The sequence below is a fragment of the Scyliorhinus torazame genome, chromosome 4 (assembly GCF_047496885.1).
Source record: "Scyliorhinus torazame isolate Kashiwa2021f chromosome 4, sScyTor2.1, whole genome shotgun sequence".
In the NCBI taxonomy this organism is placed as follows: domain Eukaryota; kingdom Metazoa; phylum Chordata; class Chondrichthyes; order Carcharhiniformes; family Scyliorhinidae; genus Scyliorhinus; species Scyliorhinus torazame.
In genome coordinates this window covers 162,784,648-162,799,372 of record NC_092710.1, presented here as the reverse complement: position 1 = coordinate 162,799,372, position 14,725 = coordinate 162,784,648, and positions in this window count along the sequence as shown.

Here is a 14,725-nt window from a genome sequence, read left to right as displayed (position 1 = left end):
CACCTAATGAGTCAACCAAATTTAGTCCTTTTGAACTAATTTTTGGTCATGAGGTAAGAGGACCACTTAAATTGATTAAGGAAAAATTGGTGAGTGAGAAATCAGAACTTGCATTATTGGATTATGTGTCAAATTTTAGGGAACGATTGAATAGAGCAGGTGAATTGGCGAGACAACATTTAAAAGTTGCACACAATGTGATGAAACGGGTAGCCGACATGAAATCCAAAGTTTGTAGTTTTGCCAGTGGGGATAAAGTTTTAGTGTTGTTACCAGTGGTAGGGGAGCCTTTAAAAGCTAGGTTTTGTGGACCTCATCAGGTTGAAAGGAAATTAAGTGAGGTGAATTATGTGGTAAAAACACCAGATAGAAGGAAGACTCACCGAGTGTGTCATGTGAATATGCTTAAAAGCTACTTTGAAAGGGAAGGAGAGAAAAAGGAGGTTTTAATGATTCTAACTCAAAGTGACAAACCAAATCCAGATGTCTGTGAATTTGACATACCTCAAATTAAAATTGGAAAATGAGGATGTTCTTAAAAATTGGGATAAATTGTTGAGGTACCTTCCAGAGGAAAAACGAACTGGCCTGAAAGAGTTATTGATATCACATGGGCAAGTTTGTAGAGATAAATTGGGAAGTACTAAAATGGCTATACATGATGTAGATGTGGGAAATGCTATTCCAATCAAACAACATCCATATAGACTTAACCCTTTAAAATTGGTACAGGTTAACAAAGAGATTGAGAGTATGCTTAAAAATGGCATAATTGAAGTGGGTTGCAGCCAATGGAGCTCACCCATAGTTATGGTGCCTAAACCAGACGGTACCCAACGGTTGTGTGTGGACTATAGAAAGGTTAATGCAGTTACAAGAACGGACTCTTATCCTATTCCACGTTTGGAGGACGGCATTGAGAAAATGGGACAATCAGCTTTTATTTCTAAATTGGATTTACCTAAAGGTTACTGGCAGGTACCTTTATCCGAAAGGGCGAAGGAGATTACATAATTTTGTGACTCCAGATGGTATATACCAATTCAACGTTATGCCATTTGGCATGGAAAACGCACCAGTCACATTTCAACAGTTACCTAACAAAGTTGTTTCAGGATTACCCAATTGTGCGGTATACATCGACGATCCTGTAATTTTCAGCCAAACATGGAAAGAACATTTGAAACATCTGATGGAGTTATTCGATCGACTTCAGGAGGTGGGTTTGGTGATAAACCTAGCCAAAAGTGAATTTGGAAAAGCCCAAGTCACTTTCCTTGGCCATACAATCGGACAGGGCCGAATCGTCACACGGGATGTGAAACCAACAGTTATTGAGGAGTTTTCAATACCGTCAAGGCGAAGGGAAATAATGTGATTTCTTGGCATGAGTGGATTTGATTGAACATTTGTGCAAATGTTTTGTAGCGTGATTGCTCCACTGATGGACTTGCTGAAGAAACGTCAAACATTTCAGTGGACAGCGGACTTTCAACAGGTATTTGACAGCCTGAAAGCTGTGATAACCAATTCTTCTGTGTTGGAGAATTACAAGGGATTCTGTGATCAGATTGAACTAAAGTATCTGACTTTAAAGAGACATGCCGAGGTGTCGAGAAATCGACGGATCATGCAGAGACCTTCTTGTTCAAAGAGACTGTCAATCAAGAAGGATTTCAGTTGGAGGCAGAAAGAAAAATGGACTATATTATTATACCTGTTTGCGTGTGTTTTTTTTTAAACAACAAAGTATATTTACAGTGTGCATTTCTTAAAGGATAGTGAAAAGGTGAAAAATGAAACCATATTGAAGTTGATGGTTTATTTTTTTTTCTTGGGGGGAGCTGTCATGTGAGAGTACCTTTAAGAAATGGGTGCTTAAGAAATGTACCTTTAAGAAATGGGTGTTTATCAGTGATGTCAGAGTGTGGGTGGAGCTAGGCTGTCTGTCAGCTTTTTACTTTTGTTTTAGGCTGTTTGCTGCAGGGTGTGTTTTAGTTTCAGTTTCACTGTTGAAGCTGAAGCCAGACCAAGCAGGTGTATTGCTGTTCTCTCTGTCATCAAAAGACTATCTCTTGATCATTTGGTGAATTCAGAATTATAAATGTTCTCAGTAGTGAATGTAAACCTAATGTGCTTCTGTTAAAAGGCGTTTCTTTTGTCTTCTGGATGTTGTTTGGGAAGTTATTAAGCATTACTTAAAGTTGTATTTTTGGGGGGTTGTATTTGAATTAATGGTTGCTAAGATGTTCACTGTATGTTTTATAAAGGTTCATGCCCATTGAGTTCATAGAATAAACATTGTTTTGCTTAAAAAAATTATTTTTCCATTTCTGCTGTACCACACCTGTAGAATGGGCCGTGTGCTCCCCATACCGCAATCTATTAAAAGTTGTGGGTCAGGTGAACTCCATGATACACTTTGGGGTTCTCTAAACCCTGACCCATTACAGCATTAAGAAGGTGAAAGAATTGCCCCCTAGCCAGACTATTCCAGTACAGCTGCAACATTGGCATCTACCCAGCAATATGGAAAATTGCCCCCAAGTATATCCTATACACAAGAAACAGGACAAATCCAACATGGCCAATTACCGCCCCATCAGCCCACTCTCAATCATCACTAAATTGATGGAAGGGGTCAGCAACAGTGCTACCAAGTGGCACTTACTCAGCAGTGACTTGCTCATGGGCACATAGTCTGAGTTCCGCCAGGATGACTCAACTCCTGACCTCATGTTCAAATATGGACAAATGAGCTGAATGCCAGAGGTCAGGTGAGAGTGTCTGCCCTTGACATCAAGGTGTCATATGACCAAGGAAGGCATCGGGGAGGCCTTGCACAACTGGAATCATATGAGTCAGGCGGAAAATTATCTGCTGGTTGGAGTCATACCTGGCACAAAGGGAGATGGCTGTGGTGTTGGAGGTGTAACATCTCAGTTCTAGGGCATCACTTCAGGAGTTCCTTAGGGTAATGTCCTGGACCCAACCATCTTCAGCTGCTTCATCAATTATCATCTGAAAGTCAGAAGTGGGAATGTTTGCTGATGACTGCACAATGTTCAACACCATTTGCGACTCCTAAGATGCTGAAGCAGTCCATGTCCAAATGCAGCAAGGCCTGAACAATATCCAGGCTTGGATTGACAAGTGGCAAGTTACATTCGTGCCACACAAGTGCCAGGCAATGACCATCTCCAACAAGAGAGCATCGAACCATCATTAACATTCAATGTCATTACCATCACTGAATCCCCCACTATAAAGGTCCGGGGGGCTGCCATTGATCAGAAGCTGAACTGGACAAGCCACATTAATACTGTGGTGACCAGAGCAGGTCAAAGATGAGGAATCCTATGGCGAGTGACTCACCTCTTGATCCCCCAAACCCTGTCCACCATCTATAAGGCATAAGTCAGGAGTGTCATGGAATACTCTCCATTTGCCTGGATGAGTGCAGCTCCAACAACACTCAAGAAGCTCGATACCATCCAGGACAAAGCAGCCCAATTGATTGGCACCCCTTCCACAAACATTCCAACCTGCCAACACAGAAAACAATGGCAGCCATGTATACCATATATAAAATGCACTGCAGGGACTCACCACGGTTCCTTAGGCAGCACCTTCCAAACCCACAAACACTGTCATCTGGAAGGAAAAAAGCAACAGATACCTGAGAACCTCACCACCTGGAGGTTCCCCTCCAAGTCACTCATCTTCCTGATTTGGAAATATATCGCCGTTTTTTCACCTGACTCTGGATTAGAATCCTCGAACTCCCTCCCTCACAGCACTGTGGAAGTACCCATACCTAAGGGACTGCAGCGATTCAAGAAGGCAGCTCACCACCACCTTCTGAAGGACAACTAGGAATGGGCAATAAATGCTGGGCTAGCCAGTGATGCCCACATCCCCTAAACTGAACTTAAAAATCCTCTCCATAGCCCCTCTAACCGCAGCCCCCACAACCCAGAAACGGCACAGGGAGTGAATGCCTTTCGGACAGACTGCTGGAAGGGCTGTGCATGCACAGGCTGCACATCACCATGGAAGCAATTGGCTGTCCACCAATAAGTCTTCATCCTCACAGTTTTCAGCACTTTTTTCACCCCTTCCTGACTTTCATTTTCCAGCCATGCCGGCCCCAAAACTGGAAATTCTCACCCAAGGTCAACAGGTCTTTAAATGTTCCATCAAGTTGTCCATCCCGCCTGCGAGGATTCATGTGGCAGGAGGGATTGAACAATTCACCCCATAGAGTGCAAACCACGTTAAAAAAATGCATTTCCAGTCACTGTACATCTCCTTTTCCACAGAGAGATTGTAAAGTTATGATCAGCTGTGGTATACAGGTACATTCTCTAGACCGGCTGGGTTGCCCAAAGACTGGACAATTCTATAATGTGCCATGCATCATTTTTTTCTTTTCCTCAATTAAAATTAACTTACAACTTGGTTTGACGCTACACAGCATAGGACTTGTTATCACCTTAGCTTCTTGCCAGCCAGTCTATTCCCATGCTTCCGCTGACCCTTGACCCCACCCACCCTGTCTCACCTTCCTTTTGGCATCCTGTTCCCGAACCCACCTCACTTGCTGTGAGCGAGGTAGTGAAGCAGCCTTTGGCTGGGAGAGAGATGGTAAGTGGGAAGGCAGTTTGTGGTTGGGAGTGGGCTGGTGAATGTTTGGGCCAGTGATCGGGAGGTAGCCAAATCAGTGTTCTTTGATGCAGGTAGTGACAGCATAGGCACTGAAACTGAATATGCAGCGGGTGCATCGCCTACAGTGTCAGCAAACGCAGCCAAAATACAATGGTATGATTTATACTGTTCCCAAAGTAAATGATTCTAGTTGAGCCAGTGCTCTATACTGCAAGAGAGGGCTTTTGATCAGAAAAAAAGAAAAAAAGGAGTCAGGTTATTAAATTACGCATGACAAATACCATAAACATGAAGGAAAAAGAATTGATAAAGCTGTCAACCCAAAAGCATACCAATTAAAGAAGATTTAGCATTGAAGAGGTAGTGAATTCAAAACGCTCATGCAAACATGCAAGAAGCAATGAGCATGTAGAGAGGACAATGTAGTAAAATTTAGCGAACTTGAATAATACAAGTGAAAAAAACTGCAGTTTCCTCAAAGCAGCACCCATTAATATAAATACTTGCAAAGTAAAATTCCCACTATAATATGAATTGCAAGGGATAATCATGTATCCTCCCACATGGTGGTTTTGGTAGCTGAAGGGCTTTTAATCACGTTTGTGATACTGGGAACAGGCTGAGAGAGGGGAAAAGACATTGTGGTGAACGTATTACTGCTACCATTGTATTGCATTACATTATATTATATTATGTTGATGCTCTTGTGGGCTCTGCCTATGGCTCCGCCCCCTCGCGGGAGGTATATAGATCTGCAGCCTGTAGGCGGCACTCAGTACAGAGCAGTCGCAAGCAGGCACAGTTCTAGCCGATTAAAACCACTGTTCACTTCTACTCATCGTCTCGTGTGAATTGATGGTCGCATCAATTTAATAAGCTACGATATTGCTATGGAAGCAGCCCTCAAACCTGATCGACTGGAACTCGACCCTCAGGCAGCTGAAGCCAAAGGAATCTTTTCGCACTGGCTCCGCTGCTTTGAGGCCTACCTCGCCGCCTCCTCCTCGCCTGCCATCACCGAGGCACAGAAGCTGAGTCTCCTCCACGCCCGGGTGAGCCACCGAATCTCCTTATTAATCGAGGAAGCGACCACGTATGCAGACGTAGTCGCGATCCTGAAAAGACATTACGTGAGGCCGGTGAACGAAGTGTTCGCGCGGCATCTCCTCACCACTCGTCGTCAACACCCCAGGAAATCACTGGAGGAATACCTACGCGACCTGAGGGCACTCACTCAAAACTGCAATTACAAGGACGTCACGGCCTCGCAGCATATGGAACTGGCCATCCGGGACACCTATGTGGCTGAAGTCCGGTCCAACTATGCCAGACAGCGCCTGCTCGAAAAAGGGCGTTCTTGACCTAGAAAAGATGGTAAAACTATCCACCTCCTTAGAAGTAGCTTTCCAGAGCCTCAATGCTTTCCCCTCCGACCACGCAAGTCCCTCGTGGTCACCTGACCCGAGGGTGTCCCAGGCCTGTGCCGCGCGGCTGCCCGCCCAACCCGGGGCGCCGCCCTACTATTTTTGCGGCCAGAACCAGCACCTCAGGCAACGTTGCCCAGCCCAGAATGCGATCTGCAGCGACTGCGGCAAGAAAGGACATTTTGCCAAAGTCTGCTTGGCCCGACTCAAAGCTCCTAAATCGCAGGCCCGAATCACAGACTCACAGGTCCACAGAGCCCGCAGCGTGGCTGCGTGCCTGCCGGTACCACCCGCTTCCGACACGTCATCCGCCTCGTGCTATCCGTGGGGGCCGCCATCTTTAACTCTACACAACACGTGCGCCTCATGGGGCCCGCCATCTTGGCCGCCATCTTGAACGCCGCCCGACATGTGCGACCGACGAGGGCCACCATCTTGGGACCACTCCGCTACCTCCGACCACGCTGGCTACCCGCAGCTCGGCGCTGTCACACTTGACCAGTCACGGCCCAAGCACCTCAGGAACTCGATGATGACCGTCCGGGTCAATGGGCACGAAACGCCCTGTCTTTTTGATTCTGGGAGCAGGGAGAGCTTCATACATCCAGACACGGTAAGGCGCTGTTCTCTCCAGATTTCCCCCGCATCCCAAACAATCTCCCTCGCTTCCGGATCACATTCAGTGCAGATCCCGGGGTACTGTGTCGTGAACCTCACGATACAGGGTGCCGAGTGCGCTGATTTTAAATTCAAAGACCTCCCCCCATCTCTGCACTCCCCTCTTGTTAGGACTGGATTTCCAGTGCAACCTCCGAAGCCTGACCCTGAAGTTCAGTGGATCCCTACCCCCTCTCACCATATGTAGCCTCGCAACCCTTAAGGTCGCCCCTCCCTCGCTCTTCGCGAACCTCACCTCAGAATGTAAACCTGTCACCACCAGGAGCAGGCGGTACAGTGCCCAGGACAGGACTTTTATCAAGTCGGAGGTCCAACGACTCTTGAGGGAGGGGATTATCGAGGCCAGTAACAGTCCCTGGAGAGCCCAAGTGGTGGTCGTCAGGTCCGGGGAAAAGAACCGGGTGGTCGTAGACTACAGCCAGACCATAAATCGTTACATGCAACTCATTGCGTACCCCCGCGCCTGCATAGCGGACATGGTAAATCAGATTGCACACTACCGGGTTTTCTCCACGGCAGACCTGAAGTCCGCATACCACCAGCTCCCAATCCACCCGGAAGACCGCCACTACACTGCCTTTGAGGCAGACGGCCGCCTCTTCCACTTCCTCAGGGTCCCCATCGGCGTCACCAATGGGGTCTCGTTGTTCCAAAGAACGATAGACCAAATAGTTGATCAGTACGGGCTGCGGACCACGTTCCCGTACTTGGATAACGTCACCATCTGCAGCCATGATCAGCAGGACTACGACGCTAACCTTCAGAAGTTTCTTCAAACCGTCCAAGCCCTCAATCTCGCCGACAACAAGGAGAAATGCGTTTTCCGCACAACCCGACTAGCCATCCTCGGCTATGTCGTGGAAAACGGAGTCCTAGGGCCCGACCCCGACCGCATGCGCCCCATCCTGCAACTCCCCCTTCCCCACTGCCCCAAGGCCCTGAAGAGATGCCTCGGGTTCTTTTCGTATTATGCCCAGTGGGTCCCCAATTATGCGGACAAAGCCCACCCACTTATCAAAGCCACCATCATCCCCCTGACGACTGAGGCCCGCCTGGCCTTCAGCCGCATCAAGGCAGACATCACCAAAGCCGCAATGCACGCGGTGGATGAGTCCATCCCCTTCACAGGTGGAGAGCGATGTGTCAGATGTCGCCCTGGCTGCTACCCTTAACCAGGCGGGCAGGCCCGTGGCCTTTTTTTCCCGTACCCTCAACGCCCCCGAGATTCGACACTCCTCAGTCGAAAAAGAAGCTCAAGCCATTGTAAAAGCTGTGCGGCATTGGAGGCACTACCTGGCTGGTAGGAGGTTCACCCTCGTCACCGACCAACGGTTGGTAGCTTTTATGTTCAACAACACACAGAGGGGCAAGATCAAGAATGGTAAAATCTTGAGGTGGAGAATCGAACTCTCCACCTATAATTACGATATTGTGAATCGTCCGGGGAAGCTCAACGCGCCCCCAGATGCCCTGTCCCGTGGCACATGCGCCAACGCGCAAGATGACCGATGATGTGTTGGGTATGCTGGGTCTGCGAGGACTACGTTTACCAGAGCAGTGAGAGAGACAGGCTACCAACACTTGTAGAAGTACAACTCTATTTTATTTAGCTATGAGCTGTTAAACATACTTGCACTGTGGGTTGGCACTATGTTAGGTTGACTGGAGACCTGAGGCTAACCTGACCAGACTATACTGCTCGCACATGGTAGATGTTCGTGTTATTGATCACGGGCTCTGGCTGTCTCAGAGACTGCATCCCGAGTGAGCGGGAAAACTAGTGCCCTCTGGCTATATAGTAGCCGTGTCCTGTCTGGTGTTTGGCTGCTGTGTTCTGTGTGTTGATTGGTCTTTCAGTGTGTCAGTCAGTGTCTGTCTCTGCACCATCATATACTTGTGTGTATATTATGACAACCGACTCCGGACCATCCACAATGACCTCTGTCACCCGGGGATCACGCGGCTTCTCCACTTCATCAAGGCCCGCAACCTGCCCTACTCCACCGAGGAGGTCAGGGCCATGATCAGGCAGGGACTACCAAGTCTGCGCGGAGTGCAAGCCGCAATTCTATTGGCCAGACAAGGCCCACCTGGTGAAGGCATCCCGGCCCTTTGAGCGCCTCAGCGTCGATTTCAAAGGGCCCCTCCTCTCCACTGAACGCAACGTGTATTTTCTTAACGTTGTTGACGAGTACCCCCGTTTCCCCTTTGCCATCCCATGCCCCGACATGACCCCGGCCACTGTCATTAAGGCCCTGCACAGCATCTTCACCCTGTTCGGTTTCCCCACTGACATCCACAGTGACCGGGGCTCCTCGTTTATGAGCAACGAAATGCGTCAGTACCTGCTCGGTAAGGGCATTGCCTCGAGCAGGACTACCAGTTACAACCCCCGGGGAAACGGACAGGTGGAGAGGGAGGACGCAACGGTATGGAAGGCCGTCCTTCTGTCTCTACGGTCTAGAAGTCTCCCAGTTTCCCGCTGGCAGGTGGTCCTCCCCGACGCGCTCCACTCAATTAGGTCGCTCCTCTGCACAGCCATGAACGAGACCCCTCATGACCGCCTATTTATTTTCCCCAGGAAATCCACTTCTGGGGTCTCGCTTCCGTCCTGGCTGACAACACCAGGGCCTGTCCTCCACCAAAAGCACGTGAGGAGCCATAAGTCTGACCCCCTGGTCGAGAGGGTCCTGCTCCTTCACGCCAACCCTCAGTATGCCTACGTGGCACACCACGACAGCCGACAAGATAGTCTCCCTCCGGGATCTGGCACCCGCCGGTTCCCCTGTGACCATCACCTACCCCCCCCCTCCACCCTACACCGCCCCTGCCCCTACATGGCCTACACTCCCCCTCCCCCCCATCGCCGACCTACAGGGATGAAGCTCCAGACGACATGCTCCCGAAGTCAATGAGCCCAACACCCGTGCCTGCAGCGACGAGTTCAACACCCGTGCCCGCAGCGAAGCCAGAGCTCAGACAATCGCAGCGAACAATCAAGGCGCCGGACAGACTCGATCTGTGAGCCCACGTCACCACTGCTGGACTTCAATTTTTAACAGGAGGTGAATGTGGTGAATGTATTACTTCTACCATTCACCATTGTATTGCATTACATTGTGTTGTATTATGTTGATGCCCTTGTGGGCTCCGCTTATGGCTCTGCCTATGGCTCTGCCCCGTCGGGGGAGGTATATAGATCTGCAGCCTGAGGCGGCACTCAGTACAGAGCAGTCGCAGGCAGGCACAGTTATAGCTGATTAAAACCACTGTTCACTTCTACTCATCGTCTCGTGTGAATTGATGGTCGCATCAGACATATAGGCCGAAAACAGGAACTACCAAATAAGGCTCTGGCTGTAATCAACATTGGCTGTCTGCCAGGGCACTCAACTCAACACAGAAACTCATTACCGCTGTACTGAGTAAATGCTAACTCAGGTAATGCATACGTGAACATGTCAAATCTGTTGTTCTAATTCAATGTATTTAAGTGCTGATAGGTTAGAAATTAATGACTTTCTGTAAAAGGATAAGGACTGATATGTGTTATTGAGTAATGTGATCTGTATGTGGGTTGATAATGTTAAATCTGGGAGTGTCAATGATGGTTAATTCTTCCATTATTTAGTTCACTTTTGTGCAGATCATGCTATTCATGAACTAAGAAAGAATGGTCAAGAACAGGCATTTTCAAAGTGGGGGTCGCGACGCACGGCTGGGTCACGGGCAGGTGTTGGGGGGGTCACAGAGCCATCCATTGCAGCATTCCTGATCATGAATTCAGGCGCAAATGCCATCTGCGGCCGGTTTTTAAAAATGACGGCCGCGAGTGGCTTAAAAAATGCGGGCGTGCTGCACATGTGTGCCCGCTCATCTGTGCGCATACCCAGAGCCCAGAGAGAAACACCGCCTCCTCCTGGCGTCAGCGCGCTGACCCAGGAGAAGATTTTTTTTTAAATTAAATTAATAATAATAATAATAATAATAATCTTTATTGTCACAAGTGGGCTTACATTAATATTGCGATGAAGTTACTGTGAAAAGCCCTTACTCGCCACATTCCGACGCCTGTTCGGGTCACAGAGGGAGAATTCAGAATGTCCAAATTACCTAACGGCACATCTTTCGGGACATCGTCCTGCATCTGCCTTGAATATGCTCAATGGCTGAACCTGCAGAACTCTCTTTGACAGTGAACTTTAGAGACTAAAAAGATTCACAGTACTTTGAGGGAAGTAATTCCTCCTCATCTATGTATAAAATCGTCGCATTGTAATTTGTAGACTATATCCTCAGGCAGTAAACCACCCATCTGAGGAAAATGTACATTCTGCATCTGCTCTGTAGAATCCTGAGAGAATAATGCCTGTTTCAATGAGGTAATTTGTCATTTTTCGCTACTCTAGACTATAGAATATAAGCTCAGGCTCACCTCTCGCATTAAACGTAAGAGAAAATGGTGGGGTCACAAAGGTCGGCCAGCGTGGGTCCCGAAGATCGGCCAGCGTGTGTCCCGAAGATCGGCCAGCGTGGGTCCCAAAGGTAGGCCAGCGTGGGTCCCGAAGGTCGGCCAGCGTGGGTCCCGAAGATCGGCCAGCGTGTGGCCCGAAGGTCGGCCAGCGTGTGTCCCGAAGGTCGGCCAGCGTGGGTCCCGAAGGTCGGCCAGCGTGGGTCCCGAAGGTCGGCCAGCGTGGGTCCCGAAGGTCAGCCAGCGTGTGTCCCGAAGGTCGGCCAGCGTGGGTCCCGAAGGTCAGCTAGCGTGTGTCCCGAAGGTCGGCCAGCGTTGGTCCCGAAGGTCGGCCAGCGTGGGTCCCGAAGGTCGGCCAGCGTGGGTCCCGAAGGTCAGCCAGTGTGTCCCGAAGGTCGGCCAGCGTGGGTCCCAAAGATCGGCCAGCGTGGGTCCCGAAGGTCGGCCAGCGTGGGTCCCGAAGGTCGGCCAGCGTGGGTCCCGAAGGTCGGCCAGCGTGTGTCCCGAAGGTCGGCCAGCGAGTGTCCCGAAGGTCGGCCAGCGTGGGGCCCGAAGATCGGCCAGCGTGTGTCCCGAAGGTCGGCCAGCGTCTGTCCCGAAGGTCGGCCAGCGTGGGTCCCGAAGGTCGGCCAGCGTGGGTCCCGAAGGTCGGCCAGCGTGGCTCCCGAAGGTCGGCCAGCGTGTGTCCCAAAGGTCGGCCAGCGTGTGTCCCAAAGGTCGGCCAGCGTGTGTCCCGAAGGTCGGCCAGCGTGGGTCCCGAAGGTCGGCCAGCGTGGGTCCCGAAGGTCGGCCAGCGTGTGTCCCGAAGGTCGGCCAGCGTGGGTCCCGAAGATCGGCCAGCGTGTGACCCGAAGGTCGGCCAGCGCGTGTCCCGAAGATCGGCCAGCGTGGGTCCCGAAGGTCGGCCAGCGTGGGTCCCGAAGGTCGGCCAGCGTGTGTCCCGAAGGTCGGCCAGCGTGGGTCCCGAAGATCGGCCAACGTGTGACCCGAAGGTCGGCCAGCGCGTGTCCCGAAGATCGGCCAACGTGTGACCCGAAGGTCGACCAGCGTGGGTCCCGAAGGTCGGCCAGCGTGGGTCCCGAAGGTCGGCCAGCGTGGGTCCCGAAGGTCGGCCAGCGTGTGTCCCGAAGGTCAGCCAGCGTGGGTCCCGAAGGTCGGCCAGAGTGGGTCCCGAAGGTCGGCCAGTTTGTGTCCCGAAGGTCGGCCAGCATGTGTCCCGAAGGTCGGCCAGCGTGTGTCCCGAAGGTCGGCCAGCGTGTGTCCCAGAGATCGGCCAGCGTGTGGCCCGAAGGTCGGCCAGCGTGTGTCCCGAAGGTCGGCCAGCGTGGGTCCCGAAGGTCGGCCAGCGTGGGTCCCGAAGGTCGGCCAGCGTGGGTCCCGAAGGTCAGCCAGCGTGTGTCCCGAAGGTCGGCCAGCGTGGGTCCCGAAGGTCAGCTAGCGTGTGTCCCGAAGGTCGGCCAGCGTGAGTCCCGAAGGTCGGCCAGCGTGGGTCCCGAAGGTCGGCCAGCGTGGGTCCCGAAGGTCAGCCAGTGTGTCCCGAAGGTCGGCCAGCGTGGGTCCCAAAGATCGGCCAGCGTGGGTCCCGAAGGTCGGCCAGCGTGGGTCCCGCAGGTCGGCCAGCGTGGGTCCCGAAGGTCGGCCAGCGTGTGTCCCGAAGGTCGGCAAGCGAGTGTCCCGAAGGTCGGCCAGCGTGGGGCCCGAAGATCGGCCAGCGTGTGTCCCGAAGGTCGGCCAGCGTCTGTCCCGAAGGTCGGCCAGCGTGGGTCCCGAAGGTCGGCCAGCGTGGGTCCCGAAGGTCGGCCAGCGTGGGTCCCGAAGGTCGGCCAGCGTGGCTCCCGAAGGTCGGCCAGCGTGTGTCCCAAAGGTCGGCCAGCGTGTGTCCCAAAGGTCGGCCAGCGTGTGTCCCGAATGTCGGCCAGCGTGGGTCCCGAAGGTCGGCCAGCGTGGGTCCCGAAGGTCGGCCAGCGTGTGTCCCGAAGGTCGGCCAGCGTGGGTCCCGAAGATCGGCCAGCGTGTGACCCGAAGGTCGGCCAGCGCGTGTCCCGAAGATCGGCCAGCGTGGGTCCCGAAGGTCGGCCAGCGTGGGTCCCGAAGGTCGGCCAGCGTGTGTCCCGAAGGTCGGCCAGCGTGGGTCCCGAAGATCGGCCAACGTGTGACCCGAAGGTCGGCCAGCGCGTGTCCCGAAGATCGGCCAACGTGTGACCCGAAGGTCGGCCAGCGTGGGTCCCGAAGGTCGGCCAGCGTGGGTCCCGAAGGTCGGCCAGCGTGGGTCCCGAAGGTCGGCCAGCGTGTGTCCCGAAGGTCAGCCAGCGTGGGTCCCGAAGGTCGGCCAGAGTGGGTCCCGAAGGTCGGCCAGAGTGGGTCCCGAAGGTCGGCCAGTTTGTGTCCCGAAGGTCGGCCAGCGTGTGTCCCGAAGGTCGGCCAGCGTGTGTCCCGAAGGTCGGCCAGCGTGTGTCCCGAAGGTCGGCCAGCGTGTGTCCCGAAGGTCAGCCAGCGTGTGTCCCGAAGGTCAGCCAGCGTGGGTCCCGAAGGTCGGCCAGTTTGTGTCCCGAAGGTCGGCCAGCGTGTGTCCCGAAGGTCGGCCAGCATGTGTCCCGAAGGTCGGCCAGCGTGTGTCCCGAAGGTCAGCCAGCGTGGGTCCCGAAGATCGGCCAGCGTGGGTCCCGAAGGTCGGCCAGCGTGGGTCCCGAAGGTCGGCCAGCGTGGGTCCCGAAGGTCGGCCAGCGTGTGTCCCGAAAGTCGGCCAGCGTGGGTCCCGAAGGTCAGCTAGCGTGTGTCCCGAAGGTCGGCCAGCGTGGGTCCCGAAGGTCAGCCAGCGTGTGTCCCGAAGGTCAGCCAGCGTGGGTCCCGAAGGTCGGCCAGCGTGTGTCCCGAAGGTCGGCCAGCGTGTGTCCCGAAGGTCGGCCAGCGTGGGGCCCGAAGATCGGCCAGCGTGGGTCCCGAAGGTCGGCCAGCGTGGGTCCCGAAGATCGGCCAGCGCGGGTCCCGAAGGTCGGCCAGCGTGGGTCCCGAAGGTCGGCCAGCGTGGGTCCCGAAGATCGGCCAGCGTGGGTCCCGAAGGTCGGCCAGCGTGTGTCCCGAAGGTCGGCCAGCGTGGGTCTCGAAGATCGGCCAGCGTGGGTCCCGAAGATCGGCCAGCGTGGGTCCCGAAGATCGGCCAGCGTGGGTCCCGAAGGTCGACCAGCGTGGGTCCCGAAGATCGGCCAGCGTGGGTCCCAAAATCGGCCAGCGTGGGTACCGAAGATCGGCCAGCGTGGGTCCCGAAGATCGGCCAGCATGGGTCCCGAAGATCGGCCAGCGTGTGTCCCGAAGATCGGCCAGCATGGGTCCCGAAGATCGGCCAGCGTGTGTCCCGAAGTTCGGCCAGCGTGGGTCCCGAAGGATGGCCATTTGGTAAAAATGGGTCCCGGGCAAAAAGTTTACAAATCACTGGTCAAGAACAATGATGAGAAAATGGAGGAGTTTCTTTTACAGTTTGTTAAGT